The 14,107-nt window shown below is 36.2% G+C and overlaps 2 long non-coding RNA genes and 1 other non-coding gene across 3 annotated transcripts; 2 read left to right on the top strand and 1 right to left on the bottom strand.

The window, feature by feature from the left end:
* The first annotated feature begins 4,451 nt into the window (after positions 1 to 4,451).
* LOC145625679 (small nucleolar RNA R71) lies at positions 4,452 to 4,557 on the top strand. The gene has a single exon (XR_014110588.1). It is a non-coding gene; the product is annotated as a small nucleolar RNA R71 (small nucleolar RNA).
* A 1,602-nt stretch (positions 4,558 to 6,159) lies between these two features.
* Positions 6,160 to 7,053, top strand: LOC145612631 (uncharacterized). The gene is made up of 2 exons (XR_014106667.1): positions 6,160 to 6,389; positions 6,862 to 7,053. It is a non-coding gene; the product is annotated as an uncharacterized LOC145612631 (long non-coding RNA).
* A 346-nt stretch (positions 7,054 to 7,399) lies between these two features.
* LOC145612624 (uncharacterized) lies at positions 7,400 to 8,774 on the bottom strand. The gene is made up of 3 exons (XR_014106662.1): positions 8,554 to 8,774; positions 7,891 to 8,111; positions 7,400 to 7,613 (listed from the first exon to the last, which is right to left on the bottom strand). It is a non-coding gene; the product is annotated as an uncharacterized LOC145612624 (long non-coding RNA).
* Positions 8,775 to 14,107: the final 5,333 nt, after the last annotated feature.

Below are 14,107 nucleotides of genomic sequence, written 5' to 3'. Positions count from 1 at the left end.
TTCAACATCCCCTCAAGGCCTCCGTTGAGCACATCTTCATACAAAGCCATCTCCTTGCTAGGAGCACCTATCATTTCCTTATTCAACAAAACATTCTCAAGAGCATCGTTAGAAGTGAGCAATTGCTAATGCATTGAAGACACAACATGATCAAGAGAATCAATCAACATGCAATTTTCTAAAGAGGAACTTGGATACTTCATACTATCATTCAAGTCAAATTTTATGACCTCATCCCCTACTTTGAGTGAGTTTTTAGCAATTTTCACATCTATCATAGCACCCAAAGTAGCAAGAAAATGTCTCCCTAGAACAATAGGAATTTTAGAATCTTTGTCCATCTCAAGCACCACAAAATTCACCGGAATGACAAATTTCCCAACCCTCAAAAGAACATCCTCCACCTTACCCTTAGGAATCTTAATTGACCTATTGGGCAATTGCAAAGTGATGTTGGTAGGTATAAGTTCCCCTAGCTAAAATCTTTGGTATACCTAATATGGCATAAGGCTAACACTAGCACATAGGTCACATAGCATTTTGTAAATGGCACAAGGGATGGAAAAGTTTCCAGGGTTTTTAAGCTTAGGTGGCATCTTGTTCATTATAATTGCACTACAATTCTCGGTCAAGTTCACCGTCTCTACAACATCACAAGTCCTCCTACCGCTCAAAATGTCTTTGAGGAATTTAGCATAGTTGGGCATTTGGGTGACAAATTCGGTAAATGGTAGAGAAAGGTGAAGTTGCTTAAGCATTTCAATAAATCTTCCAAATTGTTCATCTAACTTGTGTCTCATGAATTTTTGTGGATAAGGAAGCTTGGGTTTCACAATTTCTTTCTCCACTCTCACCTCACTAGGTTTCTCAATATCAACCTCACTTAAAGATGCACCATCTCTCTCATCTTCTAACGAAACCTCATTTGTAGCCTCCTTGGTCTTACTCTTCTTAGGTAAACTCTCCTCAAGAACCTTACCACTCCTTATAACAATAGCATTGACCGGTCTCTTGAGATCTAGGCCTTTTGAAGTTAAAGAAGAAAGACTAGCTTGGTCTTTCAAAGAATTAGCAAGTTGAGAAATTTGGTTTTCAAGCATCTTATTATAAGTCATCATTTCATTAAATTTCTTGTCACCTACGACCATGTAAGTGTTCAACAACTTCGTTTGATTTTCAATGATTTCTTCCAAATTAGTCCTAGAAGAACAAGAAGAGAATTGAACATAGGAATTTTCATTTTGGATCTTTAGAGCAAATCCGGGTGGGGGACCCATTTGAGAGTTATTTTCAAAATTTTCCCTATTTTTATTGTTCCAATTACCTCTACCTTGATTATGGTTACCATAACCTTGGTTATGATTACCATAATTTTGGTTTTGATTTTGGACACTATAACCTTGGTTGTTCTAGTTACCTTGGGAATTTTGGTTCCCATGCTTCCTATTACCACCACCTTGGTTGTAGTTGTCAAAACTTCCATGGTTGTTTTAATTCCTATTCCATTCGCCTTTTTGATTCCCAAACCTAGAATCATTATTGTTTGACACATAGTTCACATGCTCATTGACATTTCCATTTTGATCATCACAAACATCCATACATGCATAAGGGCAATTAGATGCATCATGGTCATGCGATCCACAAACATCACAAAACAAGTATCCACTAGGCATGTTACTAGAAGAGGGGGAGGGTTGAGGATTAGAAAACATACCTCTCCCCTATGATTGGGAGGGAAGACACGAGACATGGGAAGTAGCACTTTCCAACTTTGGCTTGATAGCGGACATTTCCTTCCCCAAGTTTGTTATTGTGAGGAGAGATTGTTGATTTCATTTAGATGATCAATGATCGCGGGTAAAAGTAGGTCGTTGGGACTACTAACCCTAACCAAATTAGAAAATTTATAATACCTAAACTTACACTAAACTAGTTAGTGGCAAGTAAAGGGTCGAACCCAAAAGGACTAAGTGTATCAATTTTTGCTAGTTAGACTACTAGGAAAGCTTGTGAGATAGAGAGAGGTTCAACTAAACACAACTAAGAACAAATAACTAAAACTAGGGAAAGTGGAATCCAATTACATCAATACATTCAATAACATCATACAATTAGATGAAAATGACCTTGATTAGGACCAATCAACACATTTAACTCACTCTCGCACAATTAAACATGTTAATTATCCTACTAAACTAATTCAATATCGTGCAACTAGCCTAGCAAAGGTATGGAAGAAATTAGGGCTCTCAACCAACTCACTCTCGCACAATCAATTGAAGGCACAATTAAGAACATAGAATCAATTAGCTATAAAGATTCTAATACATAAAAGCATCATCCATACACAATAATCAAGAAACAATTCCATGCTAATCACAATCAATCATTCAATTTATTAACATAACCTTCATCCATTTCCCTAGAACAAAATCTAAGCTAACATAATGAAGAAAGACATGGAAAACAAGGTAAAATAAGAATAAAAACAAGATTAAACAAATAAACTAATTAATCTACTCAAATCAATAAACAAAAAGCAAAAACTAAGAATTAAGCAAGAAATAAAGATGAGAGAAAGTTATAAAATGCTCATTGAATAGATGAGAAGAAGTTCCACAAAGTTGCTTCTTCAACCTCTCAAAAACTCTATGGAAATCCAAGCTTTCTCTCTCTACACTACTCCTAAAATAACCCTAAGAGAGAGAAAGTAAAGGCTAAACTAATCTAATCTATCTAAATTAAAATGTTGATTGACAACTTTTCTTGAAAATAACCCCAAAGGGGGTATTTATATACAAGCTAAGAAAATAAAAGAAAAGAGAAATAAAATAGAAAATACAATAAAATAAACAAAAGAAAAAGGAAATAGAAATAAAATTAAAAGAAAATAAAACCCCAAAAGCCCCCAAATCCCATCAGACCCACAATCTTCTTCCTATTCGATTTTTTTGGCTGCTTCAATCTTAAGATGTAATCCCCTGCTTCACGCCACACCAAACTCCATCATCAATCATCACACAACTATCATCACCGTTCATCAGCATCATCGTCATCTAGCATCCAAAATCGTGGCCGTCCAATTCTCATTAAAAATCACATGAAAAGCTCGTGATTGACCCAAAATTGCGCGCCAGCACAGAAGACGCACACAGGTCGCGCAAAGCTTCTGCCTCGAATCTGATTTTGGACTCCATTTTGTGCGCTTTCTGACAGGGTTGCGCGGCCGCGAAGGTCTGGGTAGCTTACGGAATGCAATTGTTGCGGATTCGGATTCAATTGACGCGGTTTTTCTGGTTAGGTGCTGCAATTGTTGCGGGTTGCTGCTGGTGTTGGGTGGTGTCGCTGTTATTGTGGTGGTGCGATGTGGGTTAAGCACCAGCGGTGATTGGAGAAGGTTAATTGGTGTGGGTTTTGGGTGGTTTGCGTGAAGGCTGCAATGGTTGAGGTATGTGGTTGATGGTGGAGATAGATGGTGGTTTCGGTCGCTATTAGAGGTGGTGTGAGTTGGTGTTGGTGAGTTTGGGGGCTGCTAATTGCGGCTGCTGCGGTTTTGGTGGTGTGGTGGATGCGTGGGTTGATTGTGGTAGGTTATGAGTGTGGTTGTGTTTGCTGCTGTTGCTGTGTGGTGAAGGGGGCAGCAGTGGTGGAGCTGGTAGCAGGGGGATTGCGTTTGTTGTTGTTGCAGTTGCTGTTGGTGTTGGGGTTGTTAAGGTGAGATGCGTGGCTGATGGAAGCGGGGGAGATGTGTGGTTTGTGCCTTGAGTGGTGTGTGTGGGTGGTGGAGGTTAAGAAAATGGGTGGTGATGGTTAAGGTGATAGCAAGAGGGCAGCAATGGTGCTTGTGAATTGTGCCTCGAACCTTGGACCTCCGAACCCGAATATGACTTTGAAACCCGGAACACCTGCAACCAAAAACACGAGGGTATTACCACGAAATAAAATAAAATAAAATAAAATAACTTAAAAATAAAATCAAAAGAAATTAAATAAAATAAAGAAAACAAAAAATGTAAATAAAATAAAATAAGAAAAATGAGAGAAACTAGGAATTATTAACTAAAAATACGAAAATAAACTAACAACTATTAAAAGGTACAAAAATATTAAAAATAAAGATAAAAGACGAGAATAAGTAAATAAAAGAAATAAAGGATAAAAAGGGTGAAATTATTGGAAAATAAGCCGGAATACGACTCAATAAACACCCTAAAAGTGACATAAAAGTCACTTATCAATCAACCAAGTACATCGAAGAGCTACTCTAGCTAATCGACTCTCTCTCTCCATCTTGCCAATCTCTATAGTATCTCACTATGTCTTCAGTTATGTCTACCATCTCCTCTTCCGTTTTATTCATGATGGGACCTCCGGCTCCTCCATCTAAACATGACTTCCCTTGAGGACTAAGGCCTCCATAGAATATTTGAATAATTTGGTAAGTAGGAATTCCGTGGTGAGGACATTCTCTTTGATACTCTTTGTATCTCTCCCATGCTTCATAGAGGCTCTCACTTGGCTTTTGTTTGAAACCTTGAATCAAAACTCTAGCCTCCTCCGTTTTCTTTTGTGGATAGAAACAGGATAGAAAATCCTTGGTAACTATGTCCAATGTCCTTATAGAATTCGACTTGACCTCCTTGTCTAGCTATTCCAAGGCACGCCCTATTAGAGAAAAGGAAAATAGCTTGAGGCGGATGAATTCTTGGGAATTTCCATTCACCTTGATAGTATTGTAATATTTTTCGAACTCCTTGAGATGATTTAGTGGGATATCATGCTTGGCCCCACTAAATTGTCACCTCTCTATCAAAATGATCATTGTCGGCCTTATATCAAAATCATTTGCCGTTGTTGTAGGTGGAGAAATCCCACTCTCAAATCTATATGCACCGGGTCGGGAATCCCCAATTCATTCAACGGCACCCTTGGATTTTCTCCCATTGTTGCTTGTTACTCTTGTTGTGGTTCATCTTCACTTGAGGTGCTAGAACTCAAAGATCGTCTAGCAGCCCTTAATCTTCCAATAGTCATCTCAATCTCCGGATCAAATGGAACTAGTGAATGACCACGTGCTTTATACATACAATCTCAAAAGACATGATTAGTAGCACGGCCTAAAAAGAAAAATCTTTTTTTTTTTCAATTAAAGATGAAATAGACTCAACAACTATAACAAAGCACCAAATATCACTCCCCAGCAACAACGCCATTTTGACACTAGGAAAATGTAGGCGTTTTCTACCCTTTCCTAGAGCTAAACTAAATTTGTAAACACTTGACCAACCTAATATGAGTATATCACTACTACAAAATTGGCCAAAGAGACCATATCAAAATGGCCAAAGAGACTACCGTAGGGGTGGTCTCTAGCTCACAGGTCTCTTTGGCCAAAGAGACCATTTCATCAAAAGTGGTCTCTTGTTTTAGAAAGAGAGGCCACTTATTTCAAATAAATGGTCTCAATTTTTTCAAAAACTAAGACCACCTATTTCAAATAAATGGTCTCAGTTTTTGAAAAACTAAGACCACCTATTTAAGATAAATGGTCTCAACTTTTCAAAAACTAAGACCACCTATTTCAAATAGATGGTCTCTTTTTTTTTCTTGAAAAAAATATTATTCGTTTTTAATATATATATAATTTCAATTAAAAAAATACTATATACAATTCCTATATCATTTACAGCAAAATACATACATGTAATTCATATATGCAAAATTTTATACACTACTCAATCACTAGTAGAAAAATTGAAAAAGGCACCGCTCAATGGCCACCGGTTTTTGAAAACCGATGGCTTAAAAAATGGGCGGGATTAGGCATATGTACATTGCCACCGGTTCAAACCGAACCGGTGGCATAAATGATAAAGGCCACCGGTTTTGAACCGGTGGCAATAATAAAATAAAAAAAAAAAAGCCCACCATTCTCTTTCCCCTTCCTTTATATACCTAATACTAATATTCTCTCTCCTCTATCACCTCTCCTCCTGCTCTCCTCCTTCTCTCTATCTCCTTCGTTCTTACTCCCCCTCTCTGTTCTCTCTCTCTCTCTACACTGAATCTCTCTCGTCGACCTCCTCCTCTCTCCTGATCTCTCTTCTCTTTCTCTCTCCTTAACCCTAATCTTCTCCCTCTTGTGGTATCTTCCTCTCTCCTTCGTTCGTCTCGTCCACCGCTGCAACAACAACCACCGCCGCATCAACAACCACCGCCATTAACCATCAAGCTTATTGTTGCACTTACTCTCTCCTCATGATGAAAATATGGGTTTTCTGGTCTAATTCGACCATGAGAACTCTAGATCTAGAGTTTTCATGGTCGAATTAGACCTTTAAAACACAAATTCAAGATAATTTCGGGGGTTTTTGCTGAAATTCGAGGTAATTTCTCTTTTTTCTTACTTTTATTTTGTTTGTTGTTATTTTTGGTGGAGTTCATGGGTTGTGGTGGTTTTTGGTGGTGTTTGTGGTTATGGTGGGTGGGTTTTTGTTATTTTTGGTGGAATTCGAAATTGATTTTTCTGTTTTTTTTGTTTTGGGTTTTTGATTTCAAAATTTTTCTGTTTTAATTTTGGGTTTTTTATTTCGAAATTTTTCTGTTTTTAATTGATAATCGAAATTATTGGGTTTATTTAATTTTCGAAATTTTTGGGTTATTTGATTTTCGAATTTACTGGGTTTCACTGGGCGAAAATTTTGGGTTTTCATCCTTTTCTCTTTCTTTTTTTTTTTTGAAGCCTTTTCTCTTTCTGTTTCATCCTTTGCGGGTGACCGTATACATGCATGAGTTTCTGGGTTTTTTTTCACATTTTTTTTTTGAGTTTTATTAATTTCTGGGTTTTAATTGATGCAGGTGTTAATTGATGCTGGATTCAAGATTTTAATTTTGGAATATTGTTATTTTTTAATGTTGTAATTTTTTTTTTGTACTGTATAATTCATTGTAATTTTTTTTGGTACTTAATACTTCATTGTAATTTTTTTTATTGTACAATAACAATCTATTATTTGAATATAAATGTGAGTATATTTCATTGCGCTCTTATATTGATTGTGATGTAATTTGCCTTATATTTTACAGAGTTTTTTTTTTTTTTTTTAAAATTATTATTATTATTGTAGCAAATAGCCGAAAAAACAAAAAAAAAAAAAAGTATGTTATTGCCACCGGTTAACCGGTGGCATTTATATGTAATATCAAAAAAAAAAAAAAAAGCGGGAAGCATAATTGCCACCGGTTAACCGGTGGCAATACTTGTTTTTGCCACCGGTTTTGAACCGGTGGCTTTGCATTAGACTATTGCCACCCCCCAAATGCCCACCGGTTCAAAACCGGTGGCATAGGGGGGTTTTGAACCGGTGGCCAATTGCTTTATTCTACTAGTGAATACTCATACAACATACTCATTAATAATATAAATACTACGATTAATATTCTTGTAAAAAATTATACAAACCCCATACTAAAAAAATACACATTAATGCTATAATCCAAATTCATTTAGAAAAGAAAAAAAGGCCTTCTTAGTACTCAGTAGATCTTGTGCAGCAATCTCGCGAGTCGAACTATTCAACAAGCAATCTTCTTCAATTACACTTTTTACCCTGAATTTTTTTCCAAAACATCCAAAATTAACAAATAATTATAATGGTAAACGAACAAACATTTGAATTAGCAAGTTCATTTAAAATTGCAGAATTAAAAAGGTGAAAATTAAAAACTTAATTCGAAATCAAATAAAAAAACTAAAAAAGATGAATGTAATTATTTAAAACAAATTCAAACGAAATTAAAATTTATCAAAAAAAATTACATTAAAGAAAATAAACCAGAAATTTTAGATCTGAATAAAAAAATTGAAAGAAAAAAAAAAAGACGAACCTGAAAAAGACCAGCGTCCGACGATGCTTGGTGGCGTCGTCGACGGTCTGAACAAAAAAAATAAAATTATTTCGAAGATCAAATCGCAAGCTTCTTTAACATCTTCGTTCGAATAAACTTCGTCGTCTATTTCAAAAACCCATTGTCCAAGTCCTCCCTTGGAAGATTATCAGGGGAAGTCCATCACAATCGGTTTAAAAAAAAAAAGAAATTTAATTATGCTGCAAGCACAAACAAAAATAAACAATTAATAATCATCATGAAAAAATCAAAATTAAAGTGTGAGATTTATATAAAATCCATAAAGAAATTCTAAATAAACATAACAAAATATAGGAGTCATCAACAATTATCACACACTTACATAAAACTTTGAATTAAACCAATACACTACGAAATTGAACTCATGAAAAAATCAAAGTAAATTGCATCAACAAATGATGAAGAAATAACAAATGAACTCATAAAATCAAATAAAACCGGATAATTAGATGATGAAAAAATCGCTTAAACAAATGAACTTATAGCATAAACGAACTTTAATCAGATTAATACAAGTAATTACTAAAATTGAAGAAACTAAACCCATAAAAACAAGTAAATTATAGATATTGAAGAAACAAAACGCATAAAAACACAGAAAAATTAAGTGAAGAGAATTACCTTTACAAGTTAATTACCTTATCATAATCAAATTCACAAGCTTCTATCAGCAAATTCAATGGAAAAAATTGAAAATAAGAGAGAGAAGAGACAGGAGAGAGAAAGAGAATTGAGTGAAAGAGGAAATAAAATAGTGAGTGACGGCTGAGGTAATTTAAGAAACACTATTAGGGTTTCATTTTGTCATTAGATAGTTTGGGCTTGACCCATTTTTTATGAAAATATGGTAATTAGAAAAAGGAGAGACCATATTTTGTAAATAGGTTGTCTCTCTCTTTTATTTTTTTATTTAATTAAAAAAAGGAGAGACCACTTCTCCTAAATAAATGGTCTCTCTTTTTTAATTTATTTAATTAAAAAGAAGGAGAGACCACTTATTTAAAGTAGATGGTCTTTGATACATTTTTATCTCTCTAAGATTATACATAAGAGACTATTTATTTGAAATATATGGTCTCTTGAGTCCAAGATACCATATATTTATTCAAATGGTCTCTGACTTAAGGTCTCTTTGAGCATTTTTATAGTAGTGTATGGTAAGTCAAGGGCCGAACCCAAGGAATGATTAGGTGCAAGCTATAGCCTATGTGAAGCTACATTGAAGAATGTAGAAGGTTATGGTTGGTAACTAAGGTATCGAGAAAGCCAAATTAATCGAGAAATTCAATATACTAAACACTAGGGATGTAGGTTCCACATGCAAGCTCAATGATTATGCTAATTGAAGGATCATTCAATCAATTCAAACATTACAAAGGACAAACTATAGTTGCAATCAATGGAATTCAAGAGCTATCTCCTATAAACCAAACTAGGGTTCACTATGAATGTCAATCAAGGAAAATCACAATCAAATCCAATCAAATAAAGCAATTCTAAAATCAAGGGTTCATGTCATTGAAAATTACAATGCAATCTAGACTAATCTTATAGGTTGATCACTCCTAGTCTAATTAATCACATGCATAACTATGTCAACCAATTTAATTGCAACAATTCAATTAATTAAGGATTATCAACTAGCAAAAATCATCAATAAAGCATGCTTCCCCTTCTCCCTAGTAACTAATCTACTCACTAATCACGGTAAAATTGAGAAGTAAAGCAAATTTAATCACAATCATATTCATTTCAAGTTTACTCAAGAAGAAATTCAATCACGCAACAAATTCTAAGGCAAAGAATGAAATTCAAATAAAAATTACAGGAATTAAAGGAAATTGCAATAAAACTAAATTCAAAGGAAAGAAATCTCACAAGTTTTCATTGAATTGAAGAAGAAATTCCAATATCTACTTGAAATCAAAGATCAAATTCAAGTATAATCAAGTAAATCTTAAGCTTCTCTCTCTACTATTTCTAGAAAATAAGCATCCAGTACAAAAATAAGTTGTCCCCCTAAAAATAGAAAGTGAAAAGCTATAAATAGAATAAACGAGCAAAGGGGGGTCGGGACACATGGTGTGTGCGCACCACCCAGGCTGCGCTCGCACCCCTGCTTGGTGCTCGTGGCCTTACTTCCTTCGCTTGCTTGATCAAACTCCATGCTCTCGAGCATCCCTATCATTTGTGCACTCGAGGCGATGCTCGTGATAAGGGCATCTCCCTTATCTTCCAAGCACTTGAACACTTCAAGCCAAAGCATTGCTTCCAAGGTCCTTGTGTTTGTAGAGCTAGCTTGAATTGCATGTTTGGAAATCCGAACATAGCTACATGAACCTTCTTGAATGCGCTCGAGCTTCCTCCTTGGCGATAAAACCTCGGGAAACTCAGCACACCTACAAAACAAGTCTAGGAAATAAAGAAGCGAGAGAAAGACTCGAGAAATGAATAAAATGACAAAAACACAATAAAAAGCACGCATTTCTCTAAAGATACACACAAACACGCAAAACAAGCATTATTATGTAAAAACACGACATAAAGGACTAAAAACGAGAGTAAAACTATAAAGAAAACCTAGCCTAAGAGTGCCATAAATGACACTCATCAGTACCTATTTGCCTCAAATCAATGAGGCAAATGAGTGAACCAATAGCGAAACACTCTCCCCGATTACTCATGATGGTGACGGAAAGAACGTGAGCAATGTATATCTGAGCCAGATAATAAGGTGTACACTGCCAATAAACCTCATCAGCCGATAACTTGTCGGCAAGAACCGAGTACGAGCAAGACAACGCATACAAGTGGAGGGCTGTTGCATGTCGATCCCCCATAAGGTCACGCAATTTCTCGTCCGACCCCTTAACGACTTCTATGACTACAGGCTCACCTTCGAAAGCAAGACCCGTAATCATAGAGAAATCGTAAGGGGTACTTGTCATCTTTCTCCATGGGAAATGCAAAGTGTTGGTGGAATCCCACCAAAACTCCAGCAACCCACGAAGAAAAGCTGACGACGCAGGCTAACTCGATAAATCCTGAAGAGCCGCCAGCTGGGGGTTGATCCCCGAAAGCTCTACTACCCCATTTACCACGTTGGGTAAACTCTCAAAACAGCCCCTCAAGTCACCCGAGCCTTAGAAACGCATCCTAGGCTCACTTTAAAATAAACATATGAAAAATAATTCGGTTACGGCTTGGTTTAAGGAAAAAAGGAGAAAGAAACAAAAAAACGAAGACGCAAAACACTCACTATGCCACGCCAACTCCTGATTGAAACGTGATGGTCTGATTCCCACTTAAGGACTCGAGGGTTCCTGTTGGGAGGAGCCTCCCAGACCACATCATCCTCGTGACTTCGATCAACTCCGACGTGTCGCTCCCTAACCTCCTCACTAGGACGTGTCACCATATTTCGAGGGAGAACTACCTCTTCAGGTATGGGAACTCCGAGATCCTCCTCGGCATCAACAAACGGAGGGGTATCCATGCTATAAATGGACAAAGTTCCGTATTAGTTTATTTCCTAAAAACTAGAACTAAGATAAATGTACATGTTTTAGACCCATTTCGACAGCATAACGGCTACCGAAAAGACAGAACATAAAATCGAATGCCACCCATTCTTGGGGGCTACAATACCTGCAGTTAAACTCAATAAACCAGGGCTTTTAACACCTATAAAAGCCATCTAATACCAATTTCAACTAATGCATCAAGAGATTATATTCCTAAATCTCAAAGAATCAACTAAATTTAGGCGAATAATAGTAACACAAACATAATTATCGTATACCAAACAATGTTGAAGTTCGGGCAAGGAAAAATCAAGCCCAGAATATAATTCGCACCATTTTCCGATTCAAAATTTTCAAAACATGATTCATGAAAGTAATACTAGTTCTAATACTATAATTTACTTCATAATTAACAACTATAACTAAAATGAGCAAGTAAAACAACAAATTCAAGCTACATTTCGAAGGAAAATTGAAAAAATGCACTTAAACAAGTAAATGCTCATACAAGGCTGAATAATTAACCATTTTTCTAGAAATTTGTTGCAAAATAATCCCTAAACATAGCATAACAACATGGAACAAACAATTTTAAGAAAAAGGGAATGAATAAAAAACCACCAAAATCGAAATTTAGGGTATTGCGGTTCGAAAATGATCTAGGGCAGAGACTAGGTCGTTGAAAACTAATCAACCCTTGGTAAAAAAAAATTTGTAATCTCTCAACACACCCCTATACAAAGCATAGAGTAAGTCGAGGGTCGAACCACTAGTTATGGGAGGTGAATGCTAATGTCAAAGCTAAGATATTTCGAAGCAATAAAGTGAGGTGTGTATATTCCAAACAATTAAACAATAAAAATGAAATCAAATTTATCAAGCACTAGGGTATGGATCCAAATAAACTCATAAATGATTCAACTAATTGGGATTGGAGATGACTAATTCGAGAGTTGCGAGGGAAAATCAATTAAGCAATCAAGAGAGTATGGTAGGCTAATCTCCTAGAGGTCAAACTAGCGCCAACTACGAGAGACTCTAGCTAGAAAACTTGCAAACCTACTCAATCGACAAATGTAAGCCACAAATCAATTTTTCGTATCAATGTGAACTTACAATGCAATCTAGTGTGAGTAACTAGGTTGATCACTCCTAAATTAAGCACACACATGCACATAATCAGTCAACCAATTTAACCACAACATCAACTCCATCAATTTCTCCCAATTAGCATAAATCCATTACTCATGTATGCTTCACCATTTCCCTAGTAAGAAAACTACTCACTATTTAAAACTAAGATTGCATTAAAGTAAAGAAATCCTTACAAACTTGCTTCAATTCAATAGAGAAAACACTTGGAATCATCAATCTTCAATCAACAATCAAGAACTTCTCTCTCTACAAACTAGAGTTTTTCTCTCTAAAAATCTAACCTAATTCTATTATAATTTCTGAAAAAGTCAACCCTCTCTAAAAATAGAAAGAAAATCTATATATAGTAAAACTAACTAAGAGAAATTAGTTAAATTGTCCCCAAATAAACCCGTATAGGTGCGACCAACTATAAGAGAGAGCGCGGCCGCGCAAATCTGGGTATAGAACAGAGACCCATACGAGCGCCCGCGATCGAGAGAGGCGCGCCCGCGCCACCAGGCCGCGCGACAGAACCATAGCTGCGCGCGCCCGTGCCTGGGAACAAGGCATCCCTCTTCCCTATCATGCCGTTGCTGCTCGTACGTTCCACTTAATGCTCTTGATAAACACAGGACCTTGCAGTTTCTAAAATCCATGTTTGTGGGTTCAAACCGAGAAATCATGCCCACACGGCTTGAATGCACAGCTTAAGGACTTTAGAAACTTGCACTTCTCCATGCTTGAGCTTCAAATGGTGAACATTAGACATCTTAATCAATGCCAAACTTGGGAAGAGGCCTCGAGAATCTTGGGTAACGACCTTAACCGGAAAAATAAAGGAAAACAAGTAAATAAAAGAGAAAATAACAAAATAAACCAAGAAATGAATAAAGAAAGAAATCTAACTAAGAAAATGCAAACTAACGGAAATAAGGAGTAAAATTAAGGAGAATCTAAGTAAAAGAGCTATAGAATAACATGAAATTCACCCTAAAAGGAACCAAATGAGTGCCATAAATGACACTCATCAAAAAATCGTTTAAATTAAGCAAAAAACAAACAACTTTTAGCAAAAAACTTTCATTGGATTATGGCAAATGTGAATAGAGATCAAGATCTACTTTCGTTAGCTTCGAAAAACAAAAAAAATCCAAGCTTTTTAGAGAGAGAAAGGCTCGAAAATGGCGAAGGAAAGAGAGAGAAAGAGTAAAATTAAAATCGGGCTCCACGATTTCTTTTTGCTGATTTAAATGTCGCACGCAACTAAATTTGTTGCGCGTGACAGACCTGCGCAACTCAGAACGATGCACTCGCCTTGCCAGCCTGATCCACTAACTTGCGCGCGGATACTTGTCACTTAAAAGACCGGTGTTTGAATTTCAATCCGTTTGATTAACGTTTAATGGTTTTTGCTCGTTGTTAGACGTAATGGCTCGCAAATTATCAAGATTTCTTTTAATTGCTTTGCATTTTGTAATTTTTTTTCTTCTTTGATAGTGTTTTGCATCATCCTG

Source organism: Chenopodium album, chromosome 3 (assembly GCF_948465745.1).
Source record: "Chenopodium album chromosome 3, dcCheAlbu1.1, whole genome shotgun sequence".
NCBI classification, from domain to species: Eukaryota; Viridiplantae; Streptophyta; class Magnoliopsida; order Caryophyllales; family Amaranthaceae; genus Chenopodium; species Chenopodium album.
The sequence above is the reverse complement of the archived record's forward strand: the minus strand, read 5'-3'. Positions and strand labels throughout refer to the sequence as shown.